At 30.0% G+C, this 23,820-nt stretch overlaps 1 protein-coding gene across 2 annotated transcripts in view; it reads left to right on the top strand.

Moving 5' to 3' along the window:
* The window catches only part of LOC130894300 (neurotrimin-like), a 58,623-nt gene that overhangs the window by 4,022 nt on the left and 30,781 nt on the right, over positions 1-23,820 (top strand). The gene's annotated exons all lie outside the window — the stretch shown is intronic.

Raw genomic sequence — 23,820 nt, 5'->3', positions numbered from 1 at the left:
GATTATATCAAAAGAAAACGGGGCTGTTTAACTAAAATTGTACGATTTCCAGAACCCGAAGCCTCAGAACTTCGAAACAACCCTAACTTAGTAGCGAACCGCAAGAAAACATATTTCAAGTACAAGGGTAGCTTTAGGGGTAGAACTAGCACTAACGACTTCAAACAGAAGTTCCACTTTTCTTACAAAAAGAATTTGGGACCACTGATTTAGTGAAATATGATTGCAGTGACGATTCGATCTGTTTATTTTTTCTTTATACAAATTATAACACTCTGAATCAATCCGTTAGGGTTAGGGCGAGCAAACAAAAATGAAAAGAAAGTGTAGAAACAATTTAACAAAAGAGGAAAATTATTCCTTTCATAGACAAAGAAAAAAGCACACGTTGAGTTGGTTTCAACTTTATGTACGCACAGCAGAATCATATCGGGCGGAATGATCCGATTTCCAATACGCCATGAAAGGGCCGGTTGTTTTTATAGTCGAAAATTTCGTTTTCTGACCCTTCTAAGGGCCGAAGTGATAAAAGCAAAAAGATAGTGTCGATACGAATACAGAGGCCATCGTTAAGGATAACTTAGAGGTTGAAATATGTTTTAAACATATCACAATAATAACAAAATGCGCTGCGCTCTTTTTCCACCATTATTTAATCTATATTCTCAGTTTGTATTTCAGAAAGTGCTGGAGAAGCATTAATCAACAACTTTAGATTCGCTGCTATAATAATTGGGACTATAAATATCGAAAAAACGAAATTCATGAATCGAAAACAAATAGATTGGGTACAAAATGTGTTCATACAGAATTGAAATGTCTCGATAAGCATTGGTCAATGTTTGCAAGCAGAAATTTGAACCACAGAACTGCTGTATGGAGTGGAAACTTGGACCTTGAAAGCTCAAATGATCAAAAAACTAGAGATGAGGCTTTATAGACTCATCCTGAAGATACCATGGACTGATAGAGTCATTAACGACGAAGTACTAAAAGAAACTGTTGACAATTATTAAGATAAGAAGACACATCAACCTTCAATAAAATGAAGAAAAATCACAAAAAATATGGAAATTTAAAAAAAATAGACACATTAGTATTTCAAGAAGTATATTTATTAACTTAAGTGAATTTTTTTACTATTAAATCAATTATTTTATTGGTAGAAATTACTTAACGAGATATTATAAACTCTGTATCGTAATAAACCCTTATAAAAACAATTCTGCCAAGTTTATTAAGAGAATACAACAAAAAATAATGAACTGAGAAGCATTGTTTTTGCTTATAAATATAGATATAATAGAAACTGAAAACTGAAGTAGAAAAGTATAATAGAAAACCTGGACATCTCGGAGGCTTTTGACAGTGTCTAGCATACCAACTTTCTAAATAAGCTAAGATCGTACATCATACTTCCTTTGCTAAGCGTTTGGGTGATATGTCGAAGGCTTTTGACAGTGTCTAGCATACCAAATTTCTAAATAAACTAAAATCGTACATCATACTTCCTTTGGCAAGCGTTTGGGTGATATGTCGAAGGATTTTGACAGTATCTAGCATACCAACTTTCTAAATAAGCTAAGATCGTACATCATACTTCCTTTGGTAATCGTTTGGGTGATATATCGAAGGATTTTGACAGTATCTAGCATACCAACTTTCTAAAAAAGCTAAGATCGTACATCATACTTCCTTTGGTAATCGTTTGGGTGATATATCGAAGGATTTTGACAGTGTCTAGCATACCAAATTTCTAAATAAACTAAAAACGTATATCATACTTCCCTTGGCAAGCGTTTGGGAGATATATCGAAGGCTATTGACACTGTCTAGCATACCAAGTTTCTAAATATACTTAAGTAAACTAAAATCGTACATCATACTTCCTTTGGCAAGCGTTTGGGTTATATATCAAAGGCTTTTGACAGTGTCTAGCATACCAACATTCCAAATAAACTTAAATAAACTAGAATCGTACATCATACTTCCTTTGGCAAGCGTTTGGGTGATATATCGAAGGCTTTTGACAGTGTCTAGCATACCAAGTTTCTAAATAAACTTAAATAAACTAAAATCGTACATCATACTTCCTTTGGCAAGCGTTTGGGTGATATATCGAAGGCTTTTGACAGTGTCTGGCATATCACATTTCTAACTAAACTTGAATCATGCTTTCTTTAGCAAGTGTTTGGGTGTCCTCAAGATGTTTCGTTCTGGTTAATCCACGTACTAAACCCTTTCAAAGACTACTAGAAAATCAATATCATTTTTTTCAGTTCTCACTTCGGTTTTTTTTGACAAAATCCTCACATGGAAACTTAATATGATCACGTAAAACATCATATTTTTATTACTAACATTCCCAACAGTTGTTTTTGGTAATTAAATCAATTTTTTTCGAAATCCCGGCGGGGATAACAGACAAGTTGTGAAAAAAAAATGTTAAAACAGATTACTGCCGTTCTCTGAATATATATATTCATATCTAAAGCCCGAAAAAAAATATTTACTTAGGCACGGCATTTTGAAATATTGGTCCCTTTTGTTGCTGGAAAAGATAAAATGGAAAATAAAATTTTGAGCGTGGAAATTGTGGTAATTTTTTGAAACATGACTATCTGTTTCTTGAAGAATTGATTAACACGGAATTCTAAATGCAATGAGGAAAATTTTTCGTGGAAAGTGAAATAGATGTCGAGGTAAAACTTAATGCAACCTACCCTAATACATAAAAAAGTTAATGTAGCTTCACCCTGGAATTTATAGCTCGTAACGATTTAATAGGTTCAAAAATAATACCCCGACATCAATATATTGTTTCAACCACATCAAGGTTTTTTACTAAATTAGCAGAATTTCATAATTTCGATTCGATTTCGTCGTCCGAGGATTCTTTTATAAACTTTTATCAAAGGCCGTCTGTTTTTAAGTTAATTTGTGCTTCTTTGAAAGTTTGTATTAAACGTTCTGAAACGGACAAAATTTTTAGATACAAAAGCGAGTGAAAATGAAAGATTCAAACGAAAACTTATCAAAAATTAATTTATTCATTATCAAAAGGAAGTTTTTGGTAACCAAAACGCTTCGGCGATATCCCGAATGTATCGAAGTTAGATTTATAACTGCAAATATAAAGATATTGTTAAAAATAATCTAATATAAATTAATATGATAATCGTAATCAGAGATTATGCAATGCAAATCAAAAACCTCAACATCTTCTAAACAGTAGTGGTTTAATTAACAATTTATACGAAGAACTTATAATTATCATTCAAGTGAATGATTCTTCTTCTTGTTCTTTATACTTCAATAAATTCGTTGAAATTTACTGCTTTTATGAAACAGTTCGAAAGGAAGAATCACCTGGAAACTCGGATTGGTTTCAGGTTGTTGTTGCTACTCCAGTTCAGTCATTCTTTTGTAAAATCGACCGTTATGATTGAAACAGTTCCTTTATGTAGTATATTTGCAACGAAAAATGCAATTTCGGGATTTTATCTTCGGGGAACAATATATTTTATGATGAAAAATTGTTTGTTAAAAAAAAATAAAGGAACTAGAATTATATATAGCTTATTCTAAGGACGTCTGTATATATATTTTCTTTAAACAAAATCCTCTATAGTGGTTAACTGATTAAAAAGCTCAAAAATCTCACAATCTCTAATTACCCACATAAATTGGATGAAATTTCCTTCCCTAGTAGTAGTTTTACTCTTTCCCATTTCGTTGCGACACAAAGAATAAAAGCAAAAAGAGAAATAATTTTGTTAATTACTTTAGAGCAGAAAATTTAGTAAGTGTATCATCATTAAGAACATTGTCATTAACATACATAACAAGTAGTCACTGAGAAATATTTAATTAATATATAAAAAGTGTGGTTATTAAGTAACGAAACCAGCGATACTTTACGTTACGACTTGCAAGTAATTAACCTGAAGTCAATTCTTTATGCAGGGGGCTGCATTGTAGAGGAACATTTCTTATATGAACAAAAATTCCTTGATCCTAACTCAAAATTTTCCAACAAATTTCCCTTAATCTCTTTACGAGCTGTTTCTCGTTTTGCGTGAAAAATAAAGTGAAATCTAGAAAAACTGGTCATATCTGCATTTAAAGTAATAAGATTTAAGTCGAGTTCTATAAGGAAGATTATTCGACAACGTGAAACCCGATTATTCGTAAAATAAACGTCAGTTGATCAAACAGTAGTTTTAAAAACATAGAAAGATGATTTTGATGTTAGAAATATTATTCAATAACCCCAAATATTCGTAAAAAAAGCTTCCAAAAACGTCAGTTGACGGTTTTAACTCTTGAAGCTCGATTTAACAGTACTAAGACAGTGGTTCTAAGAACCTACAAGGATGGTTTTTGTATTAGAGAGATTATTCAACGACATAAAACCCGAACATTCGTTAAAGAAGCTTACAAAATCGTCAGTTGATGCTTTTAACTATTGAACTATTGATTTAGCAACACTCAGACAGTGGTTCTAAGAACATGTAAGGATGGTTTTGATACTGGAAAGATTATTCAACAACATAAATTACGAATATTCATAAAACAAGCTTCCAAGAACGTCAATTGACGGTTTTAACTCTTGAAGATCGATTCAGCAGCACTCAGACAGTGGTTCTAAGAATATGGCAGGATGGTTTTGATACTGGATATATTATTCAACAACATAAATTACGAATATTCGTAAAACAAGCTTCCAAGAACGTCAACTCTTGAAGATCGATTTAGTAGCACTGAGACAGTGGTTCTAAGAACATGAACGGATGGTTTTGATACTAGAAAGATTATTCAACAACATAAATCCCAAATATTCGTAAAATAAACTTCCAAGAGCGTCAGCTGACGATTTTAACTCTTGAAGATCGATGCAGCAGCACTCAGACAGTAGTTTTAAAAACATACAAGGATTTTTTCATATGAAAGAGATTATTCAACAACATAAAACCCAAATATTCGTAAAATAAACTTCCAAGAACGTCAGTTGACGGTTTTAACTCTTGAAGATCGATTCAGCAGCACTCAGACAGTAGTTTTGAAAACATGCAAGGATTTTTTTCTTATGAAAGAGATTATTCAACAACATAAAACCCAACTATTCGTAAAATAAACTTCCAAAAACGTCAGCTGACGGTTTTAACTCTTGAAGATCGATTCAGCAGCACTCAGACAGTAGTTTTGAAAACATACAAGAATTTTTTTCATATGAAAGAGGTTATTCAACAACATAAAACCCGAATATTCGTAAGATAAACTTCCAAAAACGTCAGCTGACGATTTTAACTCTTGAAGATCGATTCAGCAGCACTCAGACAGTAGTTTTGAAAACATACAAGGATTTTTTCATATGAAAGAGGTTATTCAACAACATAAAACCCGAATATTCGTAAGATAAACTTCCAAAAACGTCAGCTGACGATTTTAACTCTTGAAGATCGATTCAGCAGCACTCAGAAAGTAGTTTTGAAAACATACAAGAATTTTTTTCATATGAAAGAGGTTATTCAACAACATAAAACCCGAATATTCGTAAGATAAACTTCCAAAAACGTCAGCTGACGATTTTAACTCTTGAAGATCGATTCAGCAGCACTCAGACAGTAGTTTTGAAAACATACAAGGATTTTTTCATATGAAAGAGATTATTCAACAACATAAAACCCAAATATTCGTAAAATAAACTTCCAAGAACGTCAGTTGACGGTTTTAACTCTTGAAGATCGATTCAGCAGCACTCAGACAGTAGTTTTGAAAACATGCAAGGATTTTTTTCTTATGAAAGAGATTATTCAACAACATAAAACCCAACTATTCGTAAAATAAACTTCCAAAAACGTCAGCTGACGGTTTTAACTCTTGAAGATCGATTCAGCAGCACTCAGAAAGTAGTTTTGAAAACATACAAGAATTTTTTTCATATGAAAGAGGTTATTCAACAACATAAAACCCGAATATTCGTAAGATAAACTTCCAAAAACGTCAGCTGACGATTTTAACTCTTGAAGATCGATTCAGCAGCACTCAGACAGTAGTTTTGAAAACATACAAGGATTTTTTTCATATGAAAGAGATTATTCAACAACATAAAACCCAAATATTCGTAAGATAAACTTCCAAAAACGTCAGCTGACGATTTTAACTCTTGAAGATCGATTCAGCAGCACTCAGACAGTAGTTTTGAAAACATACAAGGATTTTTTTCATATGAAAGAGATTATTCAACAACATAAAACCCAAATATTCGTAAGATAAACTTCCAAAACGTCAGCTGACGGTTTTAACTCTTGAAGATCGATTGAGCAGCACTCAGACAGTAGTTTTAAGAACATACAAGGATGGTTTTGATATCTACAATATTAGTGTGGAATAAGAAGTTTTCGTATTTTTTTCTGCCTCCCATATTCGATTATAAATATATTAATATCTACAAGGATTGTTCCAAAAGTACCTGTACTCAAGAAAACGATGTTTAAAAGGTGTGATACCCTTATTAGAAGAGTCGTCAAGCTCATCAAAACAGCAAATAACTGCCTATTCATCAGCGACGTAAAAGAAAGTTCAACTTGAATAGAGAATCGACTGAAACGTTAATCAAATTTGATTCAAATAATAAAAAAAAACAATCAAATATTTTGATACATTACATTTTATTAATGACGAACTTTGTTTTTGATTTAATATCATGTGTGTAATAAATTTCGTTTGTGCTAGATCTAGTAAAGCAAGTTTTAGTCTTGAAAAAGGATTAAAAGGACGAAATACGTACACACTATAAACTCCCATGCGACAGTAAAGTTTCCTATGAGAAACGAAGATTACGCAAACACTACGAGTTACATTATTTACATATTTCTTGTTAGTACTTACAAAGCTACAAAACTTGGTTACTTAAATATGCTTACCGCTTTTGGCATACCCTTAATCGTATAAATGACTTTTATATAATTTACTCAACAAAACGATTATTTGATTTGATGTAATTACTAGATTTGTATCATAGTAAACTCGTATACACAATGTATCATCATACGTATACTATATGAAAATATGAGAAAAAAAGTTTTTTAATACATTCTCGATGTAATAGATGCTCATAGATCGAATATCTGTATCATTCCTATCCATATAGTGATTTCAAATTTGAATCAAATTGAATTCCTACCGATAGAAAGTTACTTTCCAATATTTCATGTTATAAACATATATACAAATAACCAATACGTCAATATTTTAATATATTTTCCTCAAAATATCTAAAAGTATATTCGTTATTTACTTTCATGTATAAAAAATCAATTTAAGAAAATTTATCGCTGAAAATCATTAATCACAACAACTATAGTGACCCCATTCAATGCTGATTCTCGCCTGACTTCTTGTAATAAATATCGAAAGTTAAATTGAAATTTCTAGAATCGTTGATGAATACTCGATTATCTACAATTACGTTTCTGAAGACCTCAAATTGATTATCGAAACGTGTGTTAGGTACTAAATCTTTCTAAAATATCTCAACTATAAATAACACTAAAAAAAACATCGATATAATAATAATTAGTAATAAATATTCTGTTGATTTTTCAAAAATATTATTTACTCAGTTGTATACACTTATCTTGAAAAAAATAAGAATCACCTCAAAATTAATTGGTGGTATTCGAAGGAGTATACAAAGAAATTCCCTTTCGGAATATACTATAAAACGAGGTAATTACCTTTCCAAAAGTGGATTTATTTGGCAACGTTGTTACCTCAAGTGATATATTGGATGATTTCATTAAAGTTAAGCTAAACTTACAGTTTGGAAGTGACTGCTTAGCATTTTATCCACTGTACAGGTGAATAACGTGATGGGAATGAAGCAGCAACAAATGAAAGCATTTTCAAACCAAGACCAAATAATATCTCAACGATATTCCTTCATTTTCATATAAATAAATATTGAATTTAAATTTTTTAGTCCATATAATCGTTTTCAATCAACTTCAATTGAAATATTTTAATCTCTACTTTCAAAAATCGCAGTCGATTATAAATAAATCGAGAAAAAATGATCTGTTCACCAAGACTGTTTATTATACACTAACTAACGTTAAACACGCTTGATATATAGAAGAAACGACATTTTTAGAATTCTAGAAAGTGAACGAACTAAAACAAATACGTAACACGATTTTCCTAAAAATTAGTTGAAAAGAAATTATGTAAAACAAACTTCAAACGGATTCAGCTGTTTATAAAAAATATACCGGACAGGACCGGCATCGCGGCCCGTATCGTGAATATATTCGTAACATTCAGGAAGCTTTGAATCGTAGAAAAACTAAAATTACGAGAATAACTGTATCAACTTTAATTTTCGAAGACTACCAAGTTGTTATAACTTCCGACGAAGACGACGCAGATTATATGCTAAGAAAAGTAGTCGATGGAAGTTCACAAGCAACCCAAGAACTGCAAATAAATAGATTTAGATTTATAGATAATTCAAATACCAATGAAACATAATTTCGAAAGATATAAGAAAAAGAAAGCAGTTATACAAATTGTGAACTTATTGCTTTGGTAAAAAAAATTAATCTTAACACAAAAATGGCCATAGTGGAGCCCGTTGTCGCATGGATTCGAGTATTGGCGATTGTTAGACAGACAGTTAATACTACTTGAGACTACTTGGTACGGAGTGACCCACGAAATCATTGATGTGTTAACCGCAGAATAGAAAAAAACGAGTACCTGGAAGAAAAGGATTGAACAGACTATGAAAGACAGAGTTATCCAATTTTTAAGATTTCTGAAGAGTTGTTGTTGAATATTTAACTTAACAATTGATTGCTGATTATAAAGATAAATGACTTAAATGACTTAATTTCAAATTAAATCGATAGTATTTGGTATTTATGACAATTATACGCGTCTTTTTCTACACGATTAACAAATTTCAAGATCAAATTTTGAATCTTTTAGGTGTTAACTCATTCAAATCCATATTTTTCTATAGTCAGATAAAAAAAAACGAGAAACGTCGTGTATAATAGAGATGAAAAGAATCAAACATCATAAATTAAGTTCAAGTAATGTATAACATGACATTCATTGACTGTTAGGCGGTATGAAATTTGACGTGTCAGCTAGAATGATAATAAAAATGCTAATACGGAGAAAATCTATCGGAAAAAGCACCTAAAATAATATATTAGATAGCTTGAGATGTAGAAGCATATGTAATTCGAAAAAATAACAGCTTAAAACTTTCAAAACCAGTTTTAACTTCAAGAAATATTATTTACGTTAGTTACAAAACGTTTATCAGTTTCTTCTATTAGTTTGTAACTAAATTTTCAGTGGTTAAGATTTTGAAAAAAGGATTTTACTTGTCTCTGATCAATAAATAAACGAAAAATCTGTAGAGAAAACCAAGAATTGATTATTAATCGATCGTTATTCATCATCGATGTGTGAATAAATTTTACATATTCCAAATCATCTCAAATTGATCTCCAAAACCACAAATTACCTGATTCTGAGAAATTGAGTGTTAAATTCGAAAAATTTAATACATTCTGTAACCGACTTATGATACAAGCGTGTTTTCTATTTAGTTTATAATGATTAATGATTGTTTTTAATTCGTTGATTAATTTATCTCTCTATTTCCTTGATAATATCACATCCGGTATATATATATCTATTCCAGCCATTGATAAATTTGAAATAAACACTTGATTTTCTACAAAAACAACTCCACGTCCCGATATAACCAAATATGAAAAGTATTTTATCTCCGATATACTAAAAATCAAATCTGTATATATAGGAAATTAATTCGCTTCCACGCTGTACGTTTTCCTGCATGTAAATTGAATACACGAATCATGAATGTCTATTTTTTATCGATTCCGCGTATGTTTTAAATTCCGGTAGCTCTACCGGCGGAAGCAGAAACCATTTTAACGAGATTTCGATGATGTTCGACCTTTTGTTTCATGCTCAATTTTCAGTTGATAACGAACAAAATAAAGTGGAGTGTTTTCAGGCTCGACACATTGTGTTGGATTTTTACCTCCGACGATAGCAAAGTAAATAATTGATTGTTACGTTAAAAATTAAAAAAAACTAACAATGAATTAACCATAAAGTCACTAGAAATAGAAAATTAAGCGAAAATATATAACTGTAAAAGTAAAACGTTCTAAAAACTTTTGAATTGATCTGGAAAGTTCCAAAACGTAAAAGAAAATATAAAAACATATATTTCTGTTTTTTTTCCAATACATAAGGATTGATCTCAAAATTTCTAGAATAGTTTAGAAACCAAAATATATAAAATTTGTTATAAGCGATTTAGAATGTTCTAGAAAGTTTTAGAAATTTCTATAATGATCTAGAAACTTCTAAAATGAGTGCAATTAATTTCAAATTATTTACGAGTAACTAAAAACTTATTTGAAATTATACAAATATAGAATATGAATTTCGAAAGTTTTTATTTTAAGATCATCGTTTAGAGCTTCTCTATTAGTTAAAAACATCTATTTTTAACATACAATGCTTCATTATTCATCGAATTGATCCACTATAAATTCCTTGTTTGGCATTAATTATTATCAAATCAAAAATAAATTGCTAAAGAAGCAGTTCAAATATCGTGTTTTGGAGACACCTAAATCGGAATGTAAAAAACGATTAGTTCAAATCCCTATACTTGGTGAAGTGTTAATTGATTTTCAAGTATGTAAATTTATTCGTTATAAATCTTTTATTCATATCAATTTTTTGAACACGAAATTCTTTGTTTCTAATACGGGTAAATCCCCATTCTAAAAAAAGTAACTAACACGAATTATTCAAACCAAATATTCGTAGGAAGCTTGGCTTATAAAAAAAAACTCAGCTTCAACATCATTTGTAACTCCAAGGATTATACAATAGGATCATTGTGTGTGTGTGTATAGGGATGAAAGTAAAATCGAGCCTTGAATAAAATAACTTGATGGTTTTTTGCTTCATTGTATCACGCTAAAACATAATCATAATTTATTTAATGATGTAACCCGGGTAAAGATTAATGCTTTAACGAAAGAAAACTGCAAGATGTTTTTTTTATCGAATATAAAGTAGAAAATTTCCTTATAATATATAATTGGGGTTGATGTTATCTTGATAATTATATAAAACAAATATCATTTTTTATCTCCGCCACTGTAGAACGATCATTATTGAATAAAAGGCATACTTTTCAGTGAAATATGAATGAAATGGACTCGAAAATAGAATCACGGGAAACTTTTTAAATGTTGGTTCTAGAACTTCAAGGATTTACGTTTCAAATTTTAATATTGATTGAAAATTTATTTTGAGGGTTTGAATTGAATTGAACGAAGAGTAGGTAACTTTATAAATAACGTACGGCAGTTATTTCAAGTTTCCCTTCTTCAGAAAATCCCGGCAGGGAAATTAAAGAAAAATTATTCACTCTTTATTATAGATATGAATAAAATATAATTACATTCGTATTTTATCGAAATTATTAGTTCTACGAATTTTATATCAAATAATTAGGAGCTTTTATTTAAATAAATTGATTTACAAGAAGTTTGATAATTTTTTTGTATTAATTTATGATTCATGAACCCATCTTGAATCAAAGATAAAACATTTATAAAGTTGAGAGTTTTAACTTTAAATTGGTATTTTTTTACATATTTTTTTTACTGCGAATTATGTCTAACGAAAAATGAGAATTTAAAGTACCACAACACATCAAATAATAAATATTAAACGCTTAAATATTTTTATATGGATGTATACTAATTATATCTAAGAATTTAATTGAAAAAAAGTTGTATTAAAATTAGTTTTTTTAATAGTTTTCCAATCTTTTATCATTCATTATTATTTCTATGTCGAAATGGCATAATTAACTGGAGTAAATTGAATTATTTGAAACTATTAATTCATATTATAAGACGTATCCTTATAATCTGAAGCTATTTCATTATCCTGGTTCACTCTTTGGAGTTTTTCTACGAGTATTTCTGGCAGGCAGACATTGGCTATACTCCAGTAGTTTAGGAGTCTTATATGAAATAGTGTCCGCATTGGTTTTGCGGCACAATGCGCAACACATACCACTTTTACGAATATGGACGCTCGTTTTGAGAGTTTCAGAGACTTGTTTGTTTTTATGCTTTCCTCGCTTCTAAAGAATCATATTAAATATTGCTGTTTCGGCCTCTAATGATGCGGCTGCTTTTAGACGTACTTAAAATCATAATTATTTTCTCATGCGCTCTCACCAAAATTTAAAAAACATTCATCATTGTCAAATTCTAAATTAACAATTATATTGGAAAAAAATTGAATCTGAACTACATAATATGTTAGATGAGTCCCTATTTAGTACTAGAAATTCTCTATTAATTCAGTTTATCCTTGTTTCTTTTCAATACGAATCAAAATCTATGAATTTCTTTCTCCCACACGCTCTCACCAAAATCTTAGAAACATTTTTGATCGTCAAATCTAAATTAATAATTATATTGGGAAAAAATTGAATCTGAACTACATAATATGTTAGATGAGTCCCTATTTAGTACTAGAAATTCTCTATTAATTCAGTTTATCCTTGTTTCTTTTCAATACGAATCAAAATCTATGAATTTCGTTCTCCCACACGCTCTCACCAAAATCTTAGAAACATTTTTGATCGTCAAATTCTAAATTAATAATCATATTGGAAAAAAATTGAATCTGAAGTACATAATATGTTAGATAAGTCCCTATTTAGTCCTAGAAATTCTCTATTAATTTGGTTTATCCTTGTTTCTTTTCAATACGAATCAAAATCTATGAATTTCGTTCTCCCACACGCTCTCACCAAAATCTTAGGAACATTTTTGATCGTCAAATTCCAAATTAATAATCATATTGGAAAAAAATTGAATCTGAAGTACATAATATGTTAGATAAGTCCCTATTTAGTCCTAGAAATTCTCTATTAATTTGGTTTATCCTTGTTTCTTTTCAATACGAATCAAAATCTATGAATTTCTTTCTCCCACACGCTCTCACCAAAATCTTAGAAACATTTTTGATCGTCAAATTCTAAATTAATAATTATATTGGGAAAAAATTGAATCTGAACTACATAATATGTTAGATGAGTCCCTATTTAGTACTAGAAATTCTCTATTAATTCAGTTTATCCTTGTTTCTTTTCAATACGAATCAAAATCTATGAATTTCGTTCTCCCACACGCTCTCACCAAAATCTTAGAAACATTTTTGATCGTCAAATTCTAAATTAATAATCATATTGGAAAAAAATTGAATCTGAAGTACATAATATGTTAGATAAGTCCCTATTTAGTCCTAGAAATTCTCTATTAATTTGGTTTATCCTTGTTTCTTTTCAATACGAATCAAAATCTATGAATTTCTTTCTCCCACACGCTCTCACCAAAATCTTAGAAACATTTTTGATCGTCAAATTCTAAATTAATAATTATATTGGGAAAAAATTGAATCTGAACTACATAATATGTTAGATGAGTCCCTATTTAGTACTAGAAATTCTCTATTAATTCAGTTTATCCTTGTTTCTTTTCAATACGAATCAAAATCTATGAATTTCGTTCTCCCACACGCTCTCACCAAAATCTTAGAAACATTTTTGATCGTCAAATTCTAAATTAATAATCATATTGGAAAAAAATTGAATCTGAAGTACATAATATGTTAGATAAGTCCCTATTTAGTCCTAGAAATTCTCTATTAATTTGGTTTATCCTTGTTTCTTTTCAATACGAATCAAAATCTATGAATTTCTTTCTCCCACACGCTCTCACCAAAATCTTAGAAACATTTTTGATCGTCAAATTCTAAATTAATAATTATATTGGGAAAAAATTGAATCTGAACTACATAATATGTTAGATGAGTCCCTATTTAGTACTAGAAATTCTCTATTAATTCAGTTTATCCTTGTTTCTTTTCAATACGAATCAAAATCTATGAATTTCGTTCTCCCACACGCTCTCACCAAAATCTTAGAAACATTTTTGATCGTCAAATTCTAAATTAATAATCATATTGGAAAAAAATTGAATCTGAAGTACATAATATGTTAGATAAGTCCCTATTTAGTCCTAGAAATTCTCTATTAATTTGGTTTATCCTTGTTTCTTTTCAATACGAATCAAAATCTATGAATTTCTTTCTCCCACACGCTCTCACCAAAATCTTAGAAACATTTTTGATCGTCAAATTCTAAATTAATAATTATATTGGGAAAAAATTGAATCTGAACTACATAATATGTTAGATGAGTCCCTATTTAGTACTAGAAATTCTCTATTAATTCAGTTTATCCTTGTTTCTTTTCAATACGAATCAAAATCTATGAATTTCGTTCTCCCACACGCTCTCACCAAAATCTTAGAAACAATTTTGATCGTCAAATTCTAAATTAATAATTATATTGGGAAAAAATTGAATCTGAACTACATAATATGTTAGATGAATCCCTATTTAGTACTAGAAATTCTCAATCAACTTGGTTTATTCTTGCTTCTTTTCAATATGAATCAGAATCTATAAATTTCCTTGTCTCACGCGCTCTTACCAAAATTTAGAAATTGATATATTTTGGTTAGTTGTAACTCAATTCAGCTAACAAATAAATTCCCTATCGATTGAAATATCACTATTCAATACATAAATGATGGAAAACAAGCCCAACTTGACCTAACTCGAATCTCAGACGTTACTAAATCTTGAAACAGGACGCAAAATTGGCAGAAAATGTCTATTATACCTGCAGTTACCTTCCCAAGATCTTCCAAAGACATAATTAATACCCTAGCAACGTTGTTAGTAGCCCAACAACAGCGATGTCGGTCGACTCGAAGGGCAATAAATGTCTAGAAGTGCCAAAGTGAAGGGCGGATCGTGCCATTAAAGGGTTACTGCCGTCCAAACGAAATATCCGAACTATATATATACATATATAGAGAGTTAACATGATTATTTTATCACTTATTATTTAAAAATTATACATAAACAATAAATATTAAATACCGATAAATAAATATTCTAATTTTTCATGTCAGTTTTCGAAAATAACCAGATTGTTCGTTACCTTTTCAAAATGCAGATTTCCATTTCCAGCATCGCCCTGGGATTTACCTGGAGCAAGGGTTGATTTATTTAAAAGGGGAGGATCGATGGCTGCTCTAATAGGCCATTTCAAAAATGCATCGTCAGTAATTTGTATAGACGCGCATTTCTCTACCTTCTACCCATATTTTTAAAGTGATTGAACGTTTGTATATTCAACGACGTTTCTTTTTTTAATTAGTTTTTTTGTTCAAATCAGTTTGACAACCAATTAGTAAGAATCTCAAAACTCACTCATTTATATGAAATTACATTATTTTGCTTGAATTCACTAGATTCGATGAGAATATAAACTCAAAGTCACTTATTCTAATTAGCGCAAATAGATAATTATTTAAATTTTTTGAGGTATGGCAGCACTGATATTATAAAATTTGACAATTTTAATGGTGAACGTACTCAAAACGTGTTGTCGTACAAATACTATTTGATTTGTTTACAAATACTTGAATTAGAGCAAAATAGAATAGTCAATTTTGAATGATACATCAGCATTGGCATGAAAGAAATATTTGAAAAAATCAGGGAAATTGCAGAAGGGAAAAAAACGTTTTTGAACAATTGGAACATCAAATTGATGATCATAGAGTTCTTATTTATCAAGTTTTTATCACGTGGATCAAAAATAAATAACAAGAACAACGTTTTTCTACACTTGAAGAAGTAGTTAATGTTTTCAAATCACATGATCTTTCGAAAATTGGTTCGAATTATTCAGTGTATTAATCTTAATATAAATTATTTGTCTATTTCAAAACTTAAATAAAAAAATTCGTGATATTTTTGGAATAAATGGAATTTAAAACAGTGTAAATTTAACAGTGTATATTACGATTTACCTCAGCTCGGATTCAATCCTCCGATTTGAGCCTACCAACTTCGGACCATTAAATCTACAGACATTTGGGCCATTATCTTTGTAAACATGCTGCCGAGAAATCGTTACATTCTACAGTCAATTCTCAATCTATGTTTTTTCGAGATTGCCACTCCTTATCTATACCGATTTATCACCCAAACATCCGCTTTCTGTCCTCCTTTCCTTATAGTGTTGGCAGGGACGATATTATAAAAAAAAGAATAGGGAAAATATTTTTTTTTAATTCAAACTATGAAATTAGTAAAGTTTTTTATGTTCTGATTTCTTTATTGATATGATTCTTAAATAGAATCAAATATGTTGTCAAAAAATACACGTAAAGCTCTACAAATATTCAATAATTAGATTTATTGAAATATTACAATCCATTTCGTTCCAACAAAAAATTTAATTAAAGTCAGTAAAACATGTAATCTTATTTTTTAGTTTATTGGTACGTGATATAAATACTCAGAATCAATCTGAAGCCGTCTCTGCCTTTTCCTTAGAGAGAAAACTGGAAGTCAAAACAAATCATTGAGCGCTTGGATGCTGATTGTAATTTCTTTCTTTGCCGTTCTGGCACAAAATTAAATATATATCTTTTTTTCTAATGGAATTGGTTATTGAATCGGTTTGATACCAGTTAATAGGAAAAAAACTGATTGAAATTAATGAGGTCCTCATTTATTCAATACCATTTTACCATAATTCAAATCGTTATTATAGCAAATGGAAATTATTTTCAAATAAACCATGAACAAATAATAATTTTTGTGTTTTTTGAGTTGTTTGACAACTTACTTCATTTATGAATCTTCTCTCTTCCATAAAGCACAATAGTTATTTTCCTAATAAGTGCGGAAAATGATACTGAGTCCCGCACGCGACTCAGTTGGGCAAGCGGGAATGACACTTTACGCTTGAGTAAGGAACATTATTTTTTCTACGACCGTATACCAACCCATTTTTCTAAAATTATTTTATTCCAACAAACAAAATTTGAACTAAAAACCACTAATTATTATAAATATTAATATTGAAAATACAATTTGTTGTATTCTGTAGACTAGTAAGAATTGCCGGCCCAGTGGAGTTATTTGGTTTCAACTGGAAGGTAGATGACGTCGATGAGGATGGCATCGGTTGCAGGTTGCATAAAGATGACGATAACGGTGACGACAACGAATCCATTAATATTATTGTATCGGATTCGGTTCAATGTGGTTTAATTTAGAAGAAGGTTGTTCTTATTCGGTCACTTCCAAGACGTTTTGACGTTTTAGTAACAGTTACATGGTTATATAAAAAATATCTTTATTATTTTATATTTTCAAAAAATTAAAAATGCTACAAAAAGCTAGAAAAGGTTTAGATTTTATTTGATGGACTATTTCGTGAATATCTATTTACCTGTAGTAACAATAGTTATAATCTCAAAAGTAAAAAACTATCTAATAAGGTAAGAACTTGCATAAATTTACTTTCCCGCACTTTCAAAACTAAATGCGTGCGGGAAAGTGGGTTAAAACTATAGATTCTAGTAGATTCTTTCCTATTGTTAATTTCGTGTGTAATATGAATATTTTTGAGGTGTTTGTCTAATGAATCCTCTGTAGATTTTCGATTGAATTCTATTATTATCATCTCTCGAATCAGTATCATTTTTTGGCTCGCTCAATCGCTTCTCGCATTAAACAACTTATGTGGAATTAACTTGTTCGTCTCGACATATTCGACGGTATCAAGTTCTTCTTGATATGCAAATTTTCTCATAAGATAAACATTTTCAAAGATCACATTTATAACTTGTATTTACATTAAATTATAACATGAATTTCAGTTTTAGACCGAACGGAAAAGGACGCTTTTATTTTCAAAATCTAAATATTATGTTATGAGATAGTTTCAAATAATTTTCTTGGAAAACTAGAATAAAAGATTAGACCAGGCAGGGTTAAAACATGTTTTAGAACTGATGTGATAAAAATTGTCAGTCAAACAGTGACAGTGAACAATGTTTTTGACTTTATAGACTCTATAGAGGGGACTGAAAGTAATAGTGACCCGAATAATAATAATAGTGACACATATAATAGAAGTGAACACTAGGTACATGATCTAGATTCTGAAATTTATTTTAGTGACGATAATTTAACATTTATTCAAATGAAGAATTATTTCTATGAACGAAACAAGATTTAAGAGGTGCTCCTGGTGTTCCTGATGGCCTCAAAAATCAACCATCCAGTCCATTTGAAGCCTGACCAATATTAATGAAAATTTATGAATTTCGTTCTCTCAAGCGCTCTCGCCAAAATTTTAAAAATATTTATGATTGACAAGTTTTAAATTAATAATTATATTGGAAAAAAAATTGAATCTGAACTACATAATATGTTAGATGAGTCCCTATTTAGTCCTAGAAATTCTCTACTACTTCTGTTTATTCTTGTTTCTACTCAATACTATTTAAAATCTATGAATTTCGTTTTCCCAGCCGCTCTCGCCAGAATTTTAAATAAATTTATATTCGTCCTTAGTTATTTAATTATGCTTTTTTGCCTTGAAGTATTTATTCTGTTCAATTGGTACTGGTATAAAGGATTATCGATGCAATTCTTTTAAAACACATCACTCAATGAATCCTGGTTTTAGTTTCTAATATAATTTCCTGCATGATAAGTTTCTGTTTCAAAATATACTTTCTTCATAAAAACTAGTAGTCACTGTGTACCAGATCTGGGAAATGTGATGCTTGATTGAGAAATTGTTACTAAATCTATATAGAATCGTTTATTCGTGATTTCATTTATCAAACGAATCAAATCACGTTAAATTATTTGATTTTATAAACAAAAACTTTGTCTTCGATTTTTGCGATTAATCTAAAAATGTTCAAACCACATATTTTGAGCTATTATTATTTAGTTAAACATATTTCTGGGCCTGATAGACAATTTCTATTTGAAAATATATGTAGAATCATTTACAATTTAATATAAAATTGGGTAAATTTGCCAGATATAGAATTGAATTCACTGATAGAATTTTCTAACGGTATATTTGATATTGAAATTAATTAATGATTGTCACTATCGCAATGTGTGTTAAAATATTCAAGAATGAATGAAATTTTGATCGTATTTTGTTTATTTCTGACTAAATTTCATGAGTAATTTGTGTTAATGGAGTTGATTTTAAGAATATCTCAGTATTTGATGTGTAAAAAACCTCTTAACATCGAAAGCGAGTACAGTATAGAACCTGAAGGTACGAGAGAAATTTTAGTCTCTGTATAATTCTCTTTTCAACCGAAGTTTATTTATAAAATTGTTTACTGGAGTAGAAAGAATTGACACGACAACTTTGATAAGAAACAGTGAGTGACGTTATTCGATTCTATCGACAATCATTATTTTCATCTTCCAGCGAGAAATAAATAGAATCAATTCAATTTATGACAGTTTTTTTATTAATAAAGGATTAATTACAACGTTAGATAAGTTTAATGCCGATCAGACAACTTTTCGAAATTAATTAAGAGGATAATGGATATGTGGGATTTAACAAAAACGTTGACGTAGCAACAAAATGCGGAAATCGATTGAACACCACCGGAAAATTATTATACCTATCTATAAAATTGAAAATTTACGAAGTTCCTAGCCGTTACCTCATTAAACTATGTCAATTATTAGTTACGGAAATGTGAAGAACAGAAAAGGGAAAATAATAATTTAAGAATCCTCCAAAAACCTAAGGAAATATGTATCACAAGTTTTTTTAATGTCTAGCAAAAAAATTTGTTTCTAACAAACAATAAAACGTATATCAATTATAATCCTTTGTTTTATTTTTAATTAGTTAGTCAAACAACGAGACCTGGACCCTCTGGGAGCCTTGTAAATAGAAACGGGAAACAGAGAAATGTGATACGAACCAGGTGGTTTTGCGAGGACCGACTAGTTCATTTTCTACGCCACTGAACAACTCATTGCTCGCGGGAATTAAATATCTACGTTATATGGTTAATTTTATAACAAATAGCAAATGATTTGATTAGTTACATAAATGAAATTGATGTTGAATTGAAGAAATATCACGATGGAAGGAATGTAACCCACTTATCCCTACCAGAAATGATCAGTTCGATGAATTTAGAATCCTCAGTTACCTCTATTTTGGTTTTGAAATTCTTCTAGTAATCAAAACGTTAACCATAACAGATTTAGAGATATTAAGAGCGTTTGCTATCCATAAAAAGCTGACTTGACAATTTTCGAGCTCCATCAAACTTTTTTGTTAACGTAAACGTCATTCTCAGAGCTAGATCTAGGACTTAATTTGCCGAAATAAGTTTTCAACTACTACTCTTTTTCTACTAAACATCATTTTTAACGATTCTGATTTCATTAGAAATACAAAATTTCAATCTGAGCTTTTTCTACAGTCGACCTCGTGAAACAAACTTTTTATATCCTGAACAAACAGCTGATAGTTACAGATATAATGCTCGGAATTAAATAAAAACATTTTTCGTTGTCCTTGATGTTTTGTTACAAATTATATTTCTGAACGCAACTATAATATTTGACATTTGACAACCAATTATATGTGGATCGATGAATCTCAAGTTTTGTCTCAAATAAAATTTCTGAACGCAACCATAATATTTGACATTTGACACGAATCAACTAATATGTCTCGCAGTAAACACCTCGACCGAATTTATCACATTATCCACAGATTTCTGTCATATCACAGATTCAAATAGAAGCTTCTTCAGCCTGTTTTCCTAGAAGTAACGCAACAGTTCAATAACTATTATTAGTTATTATTAATTAACTGAGTGAACGAGCGACGAAAAATGATGATGTCAAGTATCTCAATGCAACCATTAAGAATTGGAATTGGCTAGATTACCACCTCACAAAAGATGATTAATAATGTCATTGAGGCAAAAATCATTAATGAAAGGAGAGGTTGTCTTGATCCCGCGTAGTTACCATTCGATTTTAAACGATTACAATTTCTCGTACGTCTGGCGTTTACAATAATCATAAATAAATGGCATGGCCAGTCGTTGGAATTTAGTCATTTTTGTTTATTGACGCACCACAAAACATAACAAAGAATATAATTTATTACAAAGCTTTCAATTGTTAAATTTCTTTTTGTTTGTCTCATGTTTATTTTAAAAAAAAGTTTGGGTTTTTTATATATAGATTGAGAGAGTACAAAGTCTATTAGGTCAGCTAATCTCTGATAAAAACCACAAAAATGTCATTAAAATAATAGCAACAGATCAGACAGATCAAGTATCAAGATTCAATCAATGATATGCTGATATTGAACGATAATTTAGTTAAAATATTTATGGAGATGGAAAAAAATTGTCTGTTCTCTTAATTTGAGGACAAATAATAATATGGTTGAAATATACCAAAAGATTAAATGAATTTCGATGTAACTTTCCCTCAAATTCATATATAATCGCGCAAATTGTATTATAATAAATAAAACAAACGGTGAAAAGCGACCTAATACACTCCATTTTCTACACAAAACTGTCAGGCTCGTACCTAATAAATACTGAATAAAAATAGAAGCGCTGCGGTGGCACTAAACGTGCTGAGCTTCATGACACGGAACAAAATAAAAATCTGAGCTAAAAGCTGTTTGTTTAACGAAGCTTCATCAGAAGAACACTTGATATTCTACCAATGGGAAAATAATAAAAATTCCGTTATAGAAACAACGGTATTTATTTAGCTGTGTATTTTCACGCCTGTTCAATTATGGAAGTTTATTTTCGTTTTAAATTGATTACATTTACCAATAGTTTGCATACGGAGTTCAGATATTCAAAACACATCTACACAATCACTTGAAAAGATCGCATTATACCGATTTACTTTATACCGTGATCTAATTTGATAAGAAAATTTTTCGTTTTTCTTATAAATCAAGCTTCTTCAGAACCAATATAAGCATGTCAACTCCTAGTTTACTTTTCCATCACTTGTTTAAGTCTCTACGCTAAATTTGTATTCATATTTCAGGATTTTTCAATTTAAAAAAGCGAAGAAACCACTGGGAGTTAGATCTAGACCTAGAAATTATCGATAAATTGTCCGCTCACAAAGCTAATTTTCTACCGACTTTGAGTTTTGGGTTGAATTTATACTTAAGCCCATAATATCTAAAATTCTCAGATGCCGAAACGTTGATTTTAAAGCAACATCTCCTCAATTCCATGAAGGTAGATCATAGAATTATTTTGAAGCAAGTTTGAAACGATTTTATCGAATGCTTTGTTTCAATCAAATATAAACGTTTCCTTTCACTATAACTTCATTGTAAAATTTTTTCCATAGTAAATATCATTTAGCAAATAAATCGCGTCATAAATAACCCACCCATAAACATAATTTTATGGAGATAAACCGTTCAAACTTCGAAATAACATAGAAAAAATTGTACTAATTCAAGTAGTTCGAGAGGTACCAGACGTGTGAAGATATTGATCTTTTGTAGATTGTAATGTTCAAGAAAAACGTGCCTTGCATAGTTTGGATCATATCTATGGGCAAATCACATTCTTTTAGAACACTAAAATACCCAGAACTTCATGTTATGACTTGTGGTGCTCCCGTGAAACAAGACTGTGTTTCATCATTTTGGGTTTTAAGCCACCAGGTTCCATCGACCAACTACAGCAGTTGTACTACGTGTCTTTTGGTTTACTGCTTGAAGATGTTGTCTCCATGTTAGTTTAGAATTGAAGATCACTCTGAGATATTTAATGTCTGACTTAAGTATTAGTTCGATCACGTTTATTCTGAAGTGTTTGTTCCAATTAATCATTGTTTTTTGATGATTTTATACTCATATCTTCATCTCTGAAAGATTGTTAATATAGATTTGATTCAAATGGTTTTAAACGTTTAGAATATTTGAAATTTAGTCGCCGTTTCCCGGTCTAAAGAACAATTTGTTGTTGAGGCGTTTTGGGTGAAGATTTCCACAAAGCAAGACTCATCAATCAAGTAACGGAGACTCACCTCTGCTGTGTTGTGGCGTGGTGTTGGGTAGAAATGCAAGCAAGACATTCAAGCCCTCGAATATTAATGAGACGATTCGTATAGAAACGAATAATAGTTTGACCAGTGGCGTATCTCTAAACTTAGACATTCGATTTTTATAGTATTATTACAAATTATTTCAAACGAATAATTATTTTTTTTGCTCGATTTTTGCATGAAATCGTTACGAAGTTCGATTGGATTTTTGTAAGGAAAGCACGAGGAACGAAGGACAAGTGATGTGGAATAGAATAAATTGAAAGCTAGATTGCGTAAATTTTTGATATACTCAAAACTCGAGAAAGCTATTATATCAATATTGAAAAGTAATTACATTGATATCGATCGCTTTAACAAAAATTCTTTACTCGGTACAATCATAGGAAAATAACCAAAACGTTCGAGTTTGTAGAAAATATAACGAATTAAGTTACAAAAACAACAACTTATGTAGTAATCAAACTTCAATAATATACGAGATATCTATTAAAAAATTTTTTTATCTAAAATGAATAAATTATAAATCTTATAGAAATTTACAATACTCTTAATTTTTATGATGAATCAAAAATTTGTGGTGTCTGAATCATTTAACTCACAATTTTTTGATTTAAAGTTTGTTATATAGATTTGACATAATAGTTTTTTTTTATTTATTTTTATTAC

Source organism: Diorhabda carinulata, chromosome 5, assembly GCF_026250575.1.
Source record: "Diorhabda carinulata isolate Delta chromosome 5, icDioCari1.1, whole genome shotgun sequence".
Lineage (NCBI taxonomy): Eukaryota > Metazoa > Arthropoda > Insecta > Coleoptera > Chrysomelidae > Diorhabda > Diorhabda carinulata.
The sequence above is the reverse complement of the archived record's forward strand: the minus strand, read 5'-3'. Positions and strand labels throughout refer to the sequence as shown.